A 16,430-nucleotide genomic window follows, 5' to 3' on the forward strand; every position below is an offset into this window, starting at 1 on the left:
AAAAGACTTATGCCCTTTTTTCCACACACTTCCTTTTCCTCTTTTCCCTTGTACAGGGGATTAATTATATCTGATTCCAATCCTCTGAGACCCTACCTTCTTCCCAGGCCAATCTGCGCATCTTCTATATTCATTCTGCTACCATCTCTCACCCATACTTCATCTTTTCACCACACACTCCATCAATTCCTGCGGCTTTCCCCATTTTGGCTTTCTTTATTGCCTCCACTACTTCCATCCTGCTGATCTCTTCCTCCCTACTCACCTCCCTCCTTCTCCCAGTCTTTCACCAGCCACTTAGACTCGCTAACTTTCATTCTCTGTTTAACAGTTCCTTAAAATGTTTTCTCCATCTGCTCACTTTTTCTCCCATCTCCACTAACAATCTACAATTTTTATCTTTCACTCCTCTACTAACTTTTTTACCATCCTGTGTAACTCTCTTTACCTCTTTCCAGAACATTGTCTTACACTGCCTCCACTTTATCCTCCAGTTCCTTCCAAATTTCTCACCCACTTTCTTCTAACTCTCTCTTGCTAATCTTTTCGCCTCTCTCTCTTCCGTCTCTCACCTTCCTCCGAGCCTCTGCTTCCCATCCACTCACTATATGCTTTTTCTTTTGCTTGAGAGAGAGAGAGAGAGAGAGAGAGAGAGAGAGAGAGAGAGAGCGCAGGCTAAAGTGAGGGGAGGGAACGAACCAAAAATTAAACGAGGTAGGATCGAATGAGGCTTTTGTCCCTTGGCGTATTTGCCAAGAGAAACTCGTCTGAATATTGCCATCCTCAAGGTGTTCAGATTTGAAGGAAAATCTTTATGCAGACAGCTGAGGTATATAGTTAAATATCCTCAAGTGAAATAATAATTATCCATGCAGGATAGGAAATGGGAATGATAATATATGTTTGGTAAGAAGCCACCATGCTCACAAATTACCATTGTTAAATCACGGCCATATACATTAGTAAATCCTATTATCATATGTACTTTCTGTCCTTTGAATCCCTGTACAAAAAATACCAGCACAGGAAATCTGCTCTTCGACTGGTGACATAACATTAACGCTCTTATGGTTCCACAGGTTTTCTCCTCGACCACTCCTTCCTTTAGGACTTTTCATTGACCAGAATGGCGTATGGAAGCTGCCATAAAAAAAAAAGAAAAAAAAAGAAAAACAAATCTGAAGCTGGTTCTTACTCATTATGTCTCCGCCCACCTAAGGCTGCAGAGTCATTAAGTGATTGGTCTGTCCGTCCCAGTGGGCGTGGGTGCATGCGTGCATGGATTCCTGCGTCCATAACACTATTGGGGACACGATAACTCCTGAACCTTTGGACGGATTTCCACTAAACTTGTCAGTGATGCAGAATGACGAGATGAACTGATGACTCAATAAGATCAAGGGGCCAAAGGTCAAGGTCATATGATGTTGACAAAACATTTGTTAGTGTGGGATGATGAACTGATTAGGTTAGCAACATCATGGAGGTGGTATGGGAAGTCCGCGCGCAACACTTGATGGAGGCATACCAAACAACGCTTTGCATCACAGCTCAGGGCCCGATCCTAGGCGTTTCATCATTTTCTTATGTTTGGCATAATGCACACAAATGGTTTGTAAGGGGGAAAATAGAAAGGACATTATGGAGGATCATGAGGTGGAGGCTTTGAAAATTATTTTGAGTGAAGTAAACAAAAATGCCAGGCACCTTAAGAATCACCTGTTCCTCGAACCTTGACTGGGTTAACAGTTTTCTGTCACAGAATGTTTGATGTTCTGCCATTTTATTCGAATAATTTGCAATATAACAAGTAACAGGCTTATAACATCCAGGATTTTATCTGCACCAGACTTTGTTAGTATACTGCATAGTGAATATGATATCAACAGATCATGAAATCAAATTACCTTTTCATCTCTCTCTCTCTCTTTATATATATATATATATATATATATATATATATATATATATATATATATATATATATATATATGTATATATATGGACACGAGTATATGTAAATATAATATTTAACCTATACCACTGAAGAGCAAAATGTGTAAGTAAGCCTCCTCAGCCCACAGTTATACATCCCTACTTACTTTTGGGAAGGCCCATGCATGACCCCCAGGAAAGAACTCCTCAGTGGCCACATGTAGGTCATGTGTCCTCCTGGGGTTACTGTTGTGCTCCATCATAGCGAAGTGCAAGAAATTCTTGAATGTTATGAAGGCAAACCTTCCTTGGTTCACGAGCACCATATTCTCTGGTATGGTGTGAAATTGCATATCCTTCACCATTTTCTGATATTGAGGTACAGTGGAATTCATGAAGAGCTGATATGTTGCACCCTGCAAAAAGCATATAATATTGTTAATATCTTGTAAGGAATGTGCAAGATACATTAGCTACAGTATATTATCAGACGATAATTTCTTCCATTTTCTTGTAGTTGATTTTAAACTTTGGATAGCCCCATGTAGTGATGAGGTTAATGAAGAATATACTCAATCATCCGAGCTTTAAATAACACTTTTACTCTAAAGAAAATGACATGTAATTGGAAAACAAGCAATACACGTAAATATTACTGATATGTGTGTGACATGACTGTGATATTTGTTCTCTGCCATGATGATAAGGTAGTAACGTTGTTCCCATAAATGTGTGCAGGTAACTGAAACAGTTAACTGGCACCGCTAAAATCATGCAGTGAGTCAGGGAGGGAGGGGGAAGAGAGAATGTGGTAGAGAGAAAGTCAGAGGGAAGGAGGTAAACGGGGTCGTTGAAGAGGGTTTAGTTCCCAGGGTTATTTTCAGCTGAGCTATAATGTAATGCAGTCATGACTATAGTGTCAAGCTGAATCAAAGGGAAATAAAACACCTGGAAAATGTGAAAAGTCTCAGGGGAGAAAGGATTAAATGAAAAGTAAATATAGTGTTACAACCCTGTAGTGGATATAGGGCCACACACATATTTTATTTTGACTACTGTCCCAAAATGTTAATCACCTGTGATGAATCCTGTTTTTCAAAGTGTCATTGCCAGCCGGGGCGATTTGGACCACCTGGACCACCGGGGCGGCCCAGACCATTTTAATCGCGACTAGCATCTATTAATTATTTATTATTTTTTTTAAGGGGCGGAGGGGGGAGTTCGGGTATCACTTATCAAGAGCAACAATATATATACATTGTATGGAAGTGTGAAGATAGTGAAGCTGGTTTTAACAAGTTGACAGAATTTTGAATTAAGTCAGTGAAATCCAGGAATAAACATGGTGGGGAGCTTTGTGAAAAAAAAAAAGGTAGTTTCTGTGAACTTACGATCGGTGAAAAGTGCCTGAATTTTTGTGAGAATACCTATCAGTGTCTGTTGTTTATGTGGATGATATAAGAAAACTTTAAGAATAACAGTGGTTGTTACGGTGCATGACCATTGTAGGTCCAGGTTCGCCCCAGTGTGTTTACACATTACCAGGGCAGTTTTAGACCAGAACAATATTTCATATGTAATCATATTTTCACTTGCAACCTGCTTCCGTGTGTGTGTGTGTGTGTGTGTGTGTGTGTGTGTGTGTGTGTGTGTGTGTGTGTGAACTTGTTAGAGTGCATTGTTGTGCATGTGTGAATTTATGGCCTTCAAATTATTCATGATGACTAAGACGGCGATGTTGTAAATGAATATGGTGAAATAACTTAATTAGGCACCGATGCAATGTATAGTAAGTTCCTTGCATGTTTTGTTAATGGTTACGTGTTCTACTTTACATGCATGATCACTTCACTTGCCTTCAATAAGCAAACAAAATGTGTTGGACAGTGGTGGCTCCATTATATCTTATTTAAAGGAAGAGCTTATGGGACGATTCCTTGGAGCAAGGAGGGGAGGGGAAGGCTGACAGGGGAAAGCGAGTGGGGTGGGGCGAAGAACCGACTAACCACGACAAATCATGCCGCTTGCATCACTCCAGGACTGCAGTGGAGTTCAAGATAAGTAATCCCTGCCATACTGACCTTGTCACGATAGAGTCCGTATTCTAAATTGGAATCATGGAGCTGCTGCAGTGTGTTTATGGTAGAAGGAGCAAAGGGCACAGTCAAGGTACTGGTAAGGAAGGTCTTGTAATAGGTCGTCACCAGTAACGCATACAGAAGCCAAAAACCAAGAAACACCTGGTCAGAGGAAGAGGACAGTAATACTTATAGTAAAATATTAATATAAAAAGGGGGGGGGGAATGAAACGTGAAAAAATTTATATGGAAGGGTCTAGTGTTACTGTAATTAAACAGTAAGGATCATTATGTCTCAGAAAAAGTTGTTCTAATTTTATCTCGGTGTGTATATGTTATTAAACCTTGTGACGAACAGATTAGGAAATATCACATGCAAGCAACATAAGGCATCCTCATGAAGCATGGCTGGAAACTGCCGGTATGATCAATTGGATTTTTGCCAAATTCTTCAGCTGTGGCGTCAGATTGCTTCAGACAAAGTTATACCAGTCCTGATATTTTGATCGACTATATTGTAAAAACAATGCACCTCTGATCACAGTAAACATTATAAACGTGTATATAGCAATGTGATATTGGGATCATCCTGTGATGTAAGTACAAATATTACCCTTAGTATTTGTAAAACACACACACACACACTTGAGGCACTGAGGGGAGCAGACGTGCGTCGTCACCACTCCATAACTGGCCAACTTGGCCAGTGGCATTACGTAAATTAGTATCTTTATATTAGTCAAGCTCTGTACCAGGTTAGACTAAATGGTGTTCTAATATAAAACAAAAAAAAGTTTTAAGTAAGACTTGTTCAAACAGTAAAAAAAAACAAAATAGCGAAAGAATGCGCACAATCAGCTGATCGTTTGTTTAGTCTACAACTGCACCAGGGAATGTAAGTACTGTATGTGCTTTTAGTACTGCAAAATGAACATATACTTTAGCAAAGCAACTTTGAAAAAGAAAAGTGATAAAGGTAGAAAGCAGGATGATGATTTCTACCAAGAACTGGTTGAAATGGAGACACAATAAACTGGTGGAAAGAGTACATAAACTAGAGATGGCTTTTCAGAATGAGATTGATGAAATTAAGAAACAGATGCACTTGCAAAAGGAAGAAATAGAAAAATTAGGAAAGGAAGTCAACAAGAAAGACACAACCATTGATGAGCTGACAGTAGAACTGGGTTCCCTTATCAGAAAAATAAGTGAAATGGCAAGTACAGTAGTGAACCACGAGAGTATTATGGAAGAGTTCAGAAATGATACAGAGACAATTAGGCAAGTAAGCAGTCTGATACATCAGAGCAGTGATATTGAGGAGAAGATAACACAGGTGAATGAAGCGGTGCAAAGCTACAAAAATGATGTGGAAACCACATATGCTGAAATGGTGAAAGTAAAGAAAGACTTTGAAACAAGGGTGGAAGAAAAAAGCATTAAAAAGGAAGTGAAAAGAATAATCCAAAACAACCCTAAATTAGTCAGAGATTCAGCAGATATCAACAAATCTATTGTAATCACTGGTATAGAAGAGGAAGAAGTAAGAAACAAGATCTCAAGAGACAAAAAGGAGATGGCAAATGTAATGAGCATATTGAAAGAAGTATCAGAGGAAATCTGTAGTAAGGGCATAGAGGAACACAAAAGGTTAGGGAAATACGAAAGAAATAAGTCAAGACCCCTAAAGGTAACCTTCCAGAGTGTAAACACTGTGGAGGAGATACTAAAAAATCCAAAGAATCTTATGGAAAAAGAGTTCAAAAATGTATGGATAAAAAGATGCCTAACATAAGAGAACTGGAATTACTGAAAGAGAAGAGGGAGGAAGCAAAAACAAAAAATGAGGGGAGATCAGAGGAGGAGAATACATTTTTTTACAAAGTAATTGGATTGCAGGTACGAAAGTGGTTCATAAACAGGAGGGAATAAAAAGAAGGAAGGTAGTAGAACCAAGTCATGATAAGTATATAAACAAGATGATTAAGTTGATGTACTCAAATGTGGATGGAATGGTATCTAAATTATATATTAGAGATGAATGATTATATAAGAGAAAATGAACCACATATGCCTAACTGAAACAAAATTAACACCAAGGATATCAATTGACAACCTAAACTTAGAGGAATACAAAATATGGAGAAGAGATAGGAACTTAAAAAAAGGAGGAGGAATTATAATATTAACTAAGAAAAATCTAAAAGTCAAAGAAATAGAACTAGATATACCCTCACAAGTAGAACTGATTGCAGTAGAGATCAATACATCTGAAGGGAAAGTAATTGTAGCCAATTTATACATGCCACCTAGATCAAACACATGGGAAAGAGACGAATATGAGGACCCGGCGGAGAGTACAATTCAGAGTTTAAGAGCATTATTACTTAGAATGGAAGAGAAATCGGAAAAAATTATACCAACTGGAGATTTTAATGCAAATAAAAATTGGAATACTATACTGTAGATATAATAAGCCAAGAAAGCTGTTGGGACCAAAAGCTCCTGGATCTCGTGCAGGAGTTTTTCCTAACGCAACATGTAAGAGAAAGCACCAGAAAAAGAGGACTCGATGTACCCTCAGTGCTAGATCTTATATTTACTAGGCAAGAAAACGATATTGACAATTTACTATATCACCCTCCATTCGGCAAAAGCGACCATGCAATGCTAAATTGCAACTTTAGGATTGCAAATGACATAGTTAACAGCAATGAATGTTACAAAAAGAGCCTAAACTATAAAAAGGGAAACTATCATGACCTAAAGAAGTACCTCTTAGAAATTTGCTTGGGAAAAGGAGCTTAGAGGACAAGATTTAAATGCTATATATAAAAAATTCTGTGAACTTTATGAAATAGGAGTCCAGAAGTACATCCCACAGCACAGAGGAACAGAAAAGAAAATACAGAAATGGTTCAAAATAGAATGTAAAAAATCAAAAGAAAAAAGAGATTTGTTGTGGAATAGATACAGAAGAAACAATAGTGAAAGGGCATATAACAAGTATAACCAGGCAAGAAACGATTATACAAGAATAAGGAGGGAAGCCCAAAAACAGTTTGAGGAGGATATCATAAATAAAAGCAGTGATCAACCGAAGCTATTTTACAGCTACATCAGAAGCAAAACCAAAGTAAAAGGTAAAATACAATCCATTACGGACGAGGGAATCACCTATACATAAGAGAAGGATATTTGTGAAGCATTAAATAAGAGTATCCAATCAGTTTTTACAGAAGAATAAAATTTTAATAGGGAAAATGTAAAACATACATGCCCACACATACTACCAGATATACAAATATCAGAAAAAGTAATACAGGAGGAGTTAAGTAAATCAGACAAAGGAAAAACAAATGGCCCTGATAAAATTTCATATTGGGTGCTACGTGAATGTGGAAAGGAGTTATGTAAACCATTATCTTTAATTTTCAAGAAATCCTTGAGACAAGGTAAACTACCTGATATTTGGAAGAAAGCAAACATTGTTCCCTTATTCAAGGGAATAGACAAAATCCACTCAGCTACCGACCAGTATCACTAACTAGTTTTGTAAGCAAGGTATTAGAAAAGCTTATAAGAAAAGCTTGGGTAAATCATCTAGAAGAACACAATATGATAATGGAAAGACAGTTTGGTTTCAGAAAAGGAAAATCATGTGTTACTAATCTGTTGAGCAACTATGACAGAGTAACAGACACATTACAGGAAAGAGAAGGATGGGTGGACAGTATCTATTTAGATTTCAAGAAAGCATTTGGCACAGTACCATACCAAAGACTTATGGAAACTGTACCATCACGGAGGAATCCAAGGCAACCTGTACTGTTGGATGCAAGATTTTCTCATAAAAAGAGAAATGAAAACTGTACTAAGGGGAAATTATTCATCATGGAGAGAAGTGACTAGCGGAGTTCCGCAGGGCTCAGTGCTGGCACCAATCATGTTTTTAGTGTATATAAATTATATAGACAGCAACACTGGAAATGAAAGCTATCTTAATATATTTGCACATGATGCAAAAATACAAAGGAGAATTACTAACACAGACTCTTGTGAAGAGCTACAAGAAGAATTAAATAAACTACATGAATGGAGTAATACATGGCAAATGGAATTCAATATGGACAAATGTCATGTAATCAAGTTTGGTAAAAGTGGAAAAAGACCTGATTGAGATTATAAGTTAGGAAATAAAACCCTACACACATCAGAAGGAGATAAGGACTTAGGTGTGATTTTCAATAACAGACTCTCTCCGGCTGACCACATCAGTGAGAAGATATGGAACATGTATACACTGCTTGGAAATATGAGAATAGCGTTCACATACATAAATGAAGACATGCTAAGAAAGATAATAACATCATTCATCAGACCAACCCTGGAGCATGCATCAGTATTCTGGAGTCCTCATCTCAAAAAACACGTAGACAAGATTGAAAAAGTTGAAAGGGCCGCTACAAGATGGGTACCAAGCTTAAGGGATCTAAGCTACGAAGAAAGACTAAAAAAACTTAATCTACCAACATTACAGGAGAGAAGGAAAAGAGGTGACATGATTATGCTATATAAATGCATATCGGGGAAGGAGAGAATAGACATAAATGATTACATAACCTATGGGGATGCATCAGCAAAAGGACATTGCAAAAAACTGCATAAAAAGAGAGGTGATAAAGACGTACGGAAATTTAGTTTCCCAAATAGAGCAATTGATCAGTGGAATGCACTACCGAATGAAATAGTGTGTGCCAAAACAATTCACAAATTTAAGGATATGTACGATAAATATGGTTTAAGACACGGGACAGTACGAGCTTGACTCATTCCTGTAAAGATACAATTAGGTAAGAACACACACACACACACACACACACACACACACACACACACACACACACACACACACACACACACACACACACATGACGTTACATAGCTTGATATGCCAACTTAGTCAATCCTTCCTTACTGGAGGAATTTTTTCATTTTGATATCCATCAAACTTCAGGGAACCGATACTTGATACTTTTGTTGAGGCATTACAGTCTCTGTAAAAGAAACTAACTGCCCAAGGCATTATGTTAAAAAAAAATAAAATCACACGCCAAGGAATGTATTACTAATACAGACAAAATTATGCAACATAACTGTATCCTAATACTTGGTCTTGTTGCCTTTAGACGATTTACAGTCTGAAGGCTTTTGGGTCTGCTGTTTGCTAAATTTTGGAAGTATTCTGCAGTCATCTCTTTGACCCAAATGCTACGAATCTCATCCATAAGGCAAGGCAATGACAAGGTGTTGCATATTGTAATTCCATGCGTTTTTTAATGGAATTAAGATCAGGAGAGTTACCTGGCCAATCCAGTACTTCAGTGTCATGATCTGAGAGAAATTTCATTGTCCCTTTTTCTTTGTGACATGGAGTAGAACCTTGCATAAATTGTGTGCAATCATGAATCTCAACATTGAAGGAGATGGATGTCCCACACTAGCATATTCTAGTCAGCATTCATCGTCGTGTTTTTAGGAAGTACAGGCCTCCCCTGCCCACTTCCCGGCTAAAACAATCCCACACTATTATGCCGTCATTGTGCTTGACAGTCTTCTGTATGTAGTGGACGTCACAGTGAGTGACGTTGCGAGGCTGCCTTACCCGCCTAATACGAGAATGAAAACACATGAAGGTGCTCTCATCAGAGGAAATGATTTTCCTCCAGTCTTCTGAGGTTCAATCTTTGTATTTATTTGTAAAGTCAAGCTGTTTGTGGCGCATTTGTTCGGTCAGATATGGTTCCATGGTTGAAAAGCACGATGACAAGTTCGGGTCTTTTTGCAGCTGGTGTACGATGCTTTGGATAGAGACACCTTGAAAAAGCTTTGGATACTTAACTTTGAGATGTGCAGCCATGATTTAAGCACCTCATGGCCTAGAAGATTATCTGTAGCCTTCGTTCTCTTGCGTTGTCATTCAGGAAGAGGTTTTCTGGAAGAGACAACATTTGATGGGAGGCGAAGGGCACGCTTCCCTCAGGTGATTTAATTTCTCCTAAATTTATTCACGACACCTTGTCTTCCCTAACTGTGCAGTTCCAGACTATCTGTCTACATATCTACTGCCAGATGCCTTAATCCTCTGAGGAGTGGCCACAAACAAATCGCCTCCATGTCGTCATGTCACCTGCCATATCACTGCCCTACTCCCAACTCACCCTCCCTCCAGCAAATACCTCTCCACTCCATGCCTCTATCTCATCCTCGGCCTCTCCCTCCCTCTCCCCCCGTCCCCCTCTCTCACATACACTTTCCTCTTTAGTCTCTCACTCACCATCCTCTCTACATGGCCAAACCATCTCAGTCTATTTCTCCTAACACTTTTTATCACATCCACATCGACTATCTTACTTTGACGATGGAACACATCCTATCTGTTTCTCCTTTCTCTGAAATCTCCATTCCAGGAGATTTCAATGTTCCCCACCACCTTTGGCTCTCCTGTCCTTTCTCTGATCCAAGTGGTGAACAAACCTACATCTTTTCTATCCTTAAATACCTATTGTAGCTTGTACATCACCTTATCCGTATCCTTGACCACCTTGGAGAGAGTTCCAACATACTTGACCATTCCCTTACAACTAATCCTTCTGCTTACACTGTTGATCCTTCCTCTCCATTGGGTTCCTCCGATCACAACCTTATTACCTTAACCTGTCCTATATTTCCAATACAGCCTGTGGACCCTCCAAAGAAGCGTCGGTTGTAGTACTTTCGTGCTGCTGATTGGGAGGCCTTCAGGCAGTACTTCTCTTTCCCTGAAATGACTATTGCCAGGATTTGAGTGTGCCATGCGCAATACAGAGGTTATTCTCTCGGGCATGGCAGCATACATTCCTCTCTCATATCCTTTGACTAATGCAACAAAACCTTGGTTTAATCACGCTTGTTCTAATGATGTCGACAACAAGGAGAAGGATTATAAAAGGTAGTGGAGCCAAACCACCCCTGAATCACATCTGTTTTATGCTTCTGCCTAGAATCATGTTAAATCTCTTCTATGCTCTGTTAAAAATAATTTCATCCGTACTAAATGCTCTCAACTCTCCAACTCGAATTCTTCCCACTCCTTCTGGCACCATTGCCAAAAACATTTCTAACAACTTTACCTCATCCTTGTCCCCTCCTCTTTTCTACTCTAATGGCTCTGTAGCTCTTTCTTCTATTGATAAAGCAGATCTCTTTGCTCAGATTTTCTCCTCCAATTCTGCCTTAGATGACTCCAGTGCGCTTCCTCCATCACTTCCCTCCTCTGACTTCCTGATGCCTAACGTTAAAATGTCTTCAGCTGATGTATTTTCTGCCATCACTGGCCTCAGTACTAACAAAGCATATGGGCCTGATGGGGTCCCTCCTGTTGTCCTCAAGAACTGTGCTTCTGTGCATACACCCTGCCTAGGTAAAGTCTTTCACCTTTGTCTATTAACTTGTACCTTTCCTTCTCGCTGGAAGTTTGCTCTCAGCCAGTCCAAAAGAGAGGTGATTATTCCCAACCCTCTAACTATCGCCTAATTGCTTTTACATCCTGTGTCTCAAAAGTTTTCGAGTCTATTCTTAAAAGAAAATATTTAAAGCATCTTTCCTATCATTATCTTCTTTCTGATCATCAATATGGGTTCCATCAGGGACGCTTCACTGGCGATCTTCTCACAAACCTTCTAGACTCCTGGTCATCCTCCTTTCGGGACTTTGGCAAAAGCTTTGCCATTGCACTTGACATCTCAAAGGCTTTCGATCTAGTCTGGCATAAATCTTTAATTTCCAAACTGCCCTCTGAAGGTTTCTATCATTCTCAGGATTTTTAGTGGAAGTGCCATAGTATATCTCTTGTAAAATCTGTTTCCATGTGATTAGGTGTGCTAAGCCAACTCCGCACCTTTCTCACCCCTGCACAGTTGTTGACTTTATACACGTTTTTTTTTTTTTTTTCCTTATCAGCTAGTCAGGTCAGGTGCGGGTAAGGGGATGGGTGTATTATGATGTGGCAGGGGTAAACCAGTTCTGCTGTCGGGCCCTGCTGCGGATGTCACTGATTGCATTGTGCAGTTGACCCTTGTGCGGTGTGGTGCGGTGAGGATCTGTCCGTTCTCCCCTTTGGGGCTATGATGCGAATAAATGTGTTTGTATGGATGAGTAAATGGAGAGTGAGTCGTCCTGTCTCGGCTACCTCCCTTTCCTTGGGGGAAGCAGCCTAGGTATATAGATAGATAGATAGACCTCTTGTAGAGTACAACTTTCATGTGTGGGGAGGCCCCCCCACACACAACTTTTATCAATAGGGGGAGTTAAAGGCTTTTCGTCTCATTAATTCTCTTCCCCTTACTGACTCCCTTCAGTCTCTGTCTCTTCGCCGCTGTTGCATCTTTATCTCTTTTATACCGCTACCTCAATGGTCACTGCTCCTCTGAACTCTCTGCTTGCATCCTTCCACCTCTACGATGGGCTCATAGCACCCATCTGGCAACAAACTCTCGTCCATTTTCTGTTCAACTCTTTAATGTAAGACTTAACCGTTACTCTTAGTCCTTTATGTATGCAACAGGTCATCTCTGGAATCTCTCTCTCTCTCTCTCTCTCTCTCTCTCTCTCTCTCTGTATTTCCTACTTCTTATGATCTCCAGTTTTTCAAACGCAGTGTGTCCAGGCATCTCGAAATGAATGGATCTTGAATTTGGCTCTCTTTTGTATTATTTTTGTTTTTGTTTTTCTTGGAAGGAACGGTTTACTCTCTCCTGGCCTTTGGTTCCTTTTTGCTTGCATTAAAAAAAAAAAAAACTACGATGCTCCCTCACTTCCTCTTTTGTCAGTTTGTCCCTCCATGTAACTCCACATGCTCCTCTCAAATAACTCATTTCCACTGCTCTCACTCTTGACTTGTGTCCTTCTATCAGTTCTAGAGGCTCATACTAATCCACTTCATAACGAAATATAAGAGCAGTGACTTGAAACTTACTGATACAACCGTTAGAACTCAACTTGCTGTCCAAAACATAATGTAAAAGGCTCAAATAAATGTTCGATTAAAATGTTTTAACACATTCGATCCAAAGAAAGTATCGAGGATTTGTCGATGCCAGGCCCATGGAACCAAAAATGGTTTGTGTTTGGATAGCCCAAAACGCCGCTTCCCTCATCTTTCACACTGTCCTCGCTCCTTTGCTTCGCGGTTTGAAGTAGTTCGCGATATTCTGAGAAGTGTTACAGAACCTGTATATAGTAAATATATGCAAATTATATCTGACTGCATAGCAATAAAAGAACGTGATGCAAATATGAGATATAATGACGTGAAATGTAAATTACAGTAGTATTTTCATCAGCATTCAAGCTCTCTTGAAGTTCTTTGTGGTAGGGAGTAATGTAGGCGAATACATGTCATCTTCAGGACAGAAGTCATCGTCACCGAGACAGACAGGCAGACAGAGAAAGTGATGGAAAGAAAGTCATACACCTCATTACATTAATTATTATTATTATTTAATTCTAAGTACCATCAAACACATTTAGTAAGTCAAGATGAAAATATACAATTCCCGTACTGAAAAGAAAACAGACAGACAGACAGATACTGGAACAGACAGACACACTCCATTAAGATTCAACATGACTATTTCATCCTTGCTAACGGCAAACAATGACGTCCATACTAGGAACGAAACCGCCTCTCCTCTAAGAAGATCGATAGACAGATAGGTACAGGCTCTGCATTGGCGATTCACATTGATTATCCGTCCCCGCCCCGGAGGGGCTCGGGGACGGGTATTGTTTTCACTCGGTTTGTTTGTTTGTTTGTCCGTCTGTCTGTCTGTTACGTTACGCAAAAACTACTGATGCGATTTTGACTGAAATTACAGAGATGATGAGCTACGACCTTCTGATCACCTGATTAAGTTTTGGGCCAAACTGGGACAAGGCCCAGCCTGTAGGCCCCTCAAAAAAAATATTTTAAAATATGTAAAAGCAAATCGTTTTCTCGCCGGAACTCCTTTCAAATCAGCCATATCGATATGAAACCAAAACCTAAAGGTGCATCTTTTAAATATGCATCCTATAACATGATTCATTACATCAGTGGGGTCACTCCCCAGTTTGTGGTAAGAGGGTCAGTGTCATGTGGATCTGGCCTAAAATTTCAAATGGGCATATACTCCAACTTTTATATGTGGCATCTTTGATCAGAGATCGTGTTTTTATGTCAGCACTAAAATGACTGCCGGGGACGGGTTTGGTGTGCCTTGGCACCGTTTCTTGTGTATTATGTCATTATTGTTACTGAAATGTTGTTTTATTTGAATTACGTACAAATACAACTCTTCTGGAGAGGAAGACATAAAAAACATATAGATTGACAGAAGGGAACTCTGTGAATAATTTGTTCAAGGAAATTATTTTATCCTTTCTCATGAGTGCCGATTTTATACCTTGATTCTATTCTTTTGTTTTTCTTTTCTTTTTAGCCTAAGGTAAAACGCCTCTGACTCATAACAAAGACATTCTTACTTAATGAAACACATTAAATACACCTGCGCTTGCGAAGCAAGAGCACTTTATATATTGAGCAGTGTGTGTGTGTGTGTGTGTGTGTGTGTGTGTGTGTGTGTGTTCTTACCTAACTGTTCTTACCTAATTTTATTTTTACGGGAATAAGGCAATCTCGTACTGTCCCGTGTATTAAACCATTTTTATTATACATATCCTTGAATTTATTAATAGTTTTGGCACACACTGCTTCATTCAGTAGTGCATTCCACTGATCTATTGCCTTAGTTGGGAAACTGAATTTCCATACGCGTTTATCACCTCTCCTTTTATGCAGTTTTTTTTGCAATGTCCTCCTGCTGATGCTTCCCCATATGACATATTCATTTATGTCTATTTTCTCTTTGTCTGAGATGCATTTATATAACATAATCATGTCTCCCCTTCTCCTTCTCTCCTGTAGTGTTGGTAGATTCAATTGTTCCAGTCTTTCTTCATAGCTTATATCCCTTAAGCTTGGTACACACCTTGTGGCTGCCCTTTGTACCGTTTCAATCTTATCTACGTGTTTTTTGAGATGAGGATTCCAGACTACTGATGCATACTCCAGGGTTGGTCTGATAAATGATGTTATCATCTTCCTCAGAATATCTTCATTTATATATGTGAATGCTATTCTCATATTAGCAAGCAATGTATACATGTTACGTACCTTCTCACTGGTGTGATCATTTGGAGATAGTTTGTTATCGATAATTACTCTTATGTCCTTCTCTCTTTCTGATATGTGTAGGGTTGATCTTCCTAACTTATAATCCCAATGTGGTCTTTTCTCACTGTTACCAAACTTAATTACATGACACTTATCCACATTAAATTCCATTTGCCATTTATTGGTTCATTCACGAAGCTTGTTCAATTCCTCTTGCAGCTCTTTGCAAGAATCTGTGTTAGTAGTTTTCCTTTGAATTTTTGCATCATCCACAAACATATTTAGATAGCTTCCATTTCCAGTGTTACTGTCTATGTCATTTATATATACTGAAAACATAAATGGTACCAGCACTGAGCCATGTGGTACTCCGCTGGTCACTTCCCTCCATGATAAGTAATTTCCCCTTAATATTGTTCTCATTTCCCTTTTTTTTTTTTTTTTTTTAATTCTTCATCCAGCAGTAGAGATTTCCTTGAATACCTCCTTGATGGTAGTTTCCATAATAATCTTTGGTGTGGTACTCTGTCAAATGCTTTCTTAAAGTCTAAATAGATACTGTCAACCCATCGTTCCCTTTTCTGTAATGTTTCTGTAACTCCACCACAGTAGAATGAAGAGAGAACCTGTATATTTACACAGGAAAAATCATCTGAGAAATTACCAATATGCCAGGAATCGAACCCGGGACTCTCAGGTGAGAGCCAGGCAGCATACCACTACACCACGACCAGGTGAAAGTTACCTTATGTTGTCACAATCTTGTAACCAACGTCCCTCCGCCCCCAATGTGGGCACCTTTCTCTAGTCTCTTTCAGATGTCTGTTTTCTGTTTCAGCATCAGTACCACTCTCTTTCACTTGGGCATACTCTTATCGGTTGATGTACCAGGAGCCATGGCTAATATTTCACCAAATATTACGAAAAATTGCGATAAAACAAAGGTCTGTAGCGATTTTTACACTGTTAAACCTCAAAACAATGGCAATGACTGCAATGCTGTGCTCTGGCAGCGAAGGAATGAAAACATTCGGAAGGGATGGTTGTGCAGTGAATCTGAAATGCCGATTAGGTCCTGGATTTTCTCCAGTTGATCAATTTAAAATTTTTTTGTTATTTTCTAATATAGCGCGAATTCCAGTTTATTTCCTCCTGGATAATTG

This window comes from Coenobita brevimanus, chromosome 56, assembly GCF_032717465.1.
Source record: "Coenobita brevimanus isolate Jiangsu-jjx chromosome 56, ASM3271746v2, whole genome shotgun sequence".
NCBI classification, from domain to species: Eukaryota; Metazoa; Arthropoda; class Malacostraca; order Decapoda; family Coenobitidae; genus Coenobita; species Coenobita brevimanus.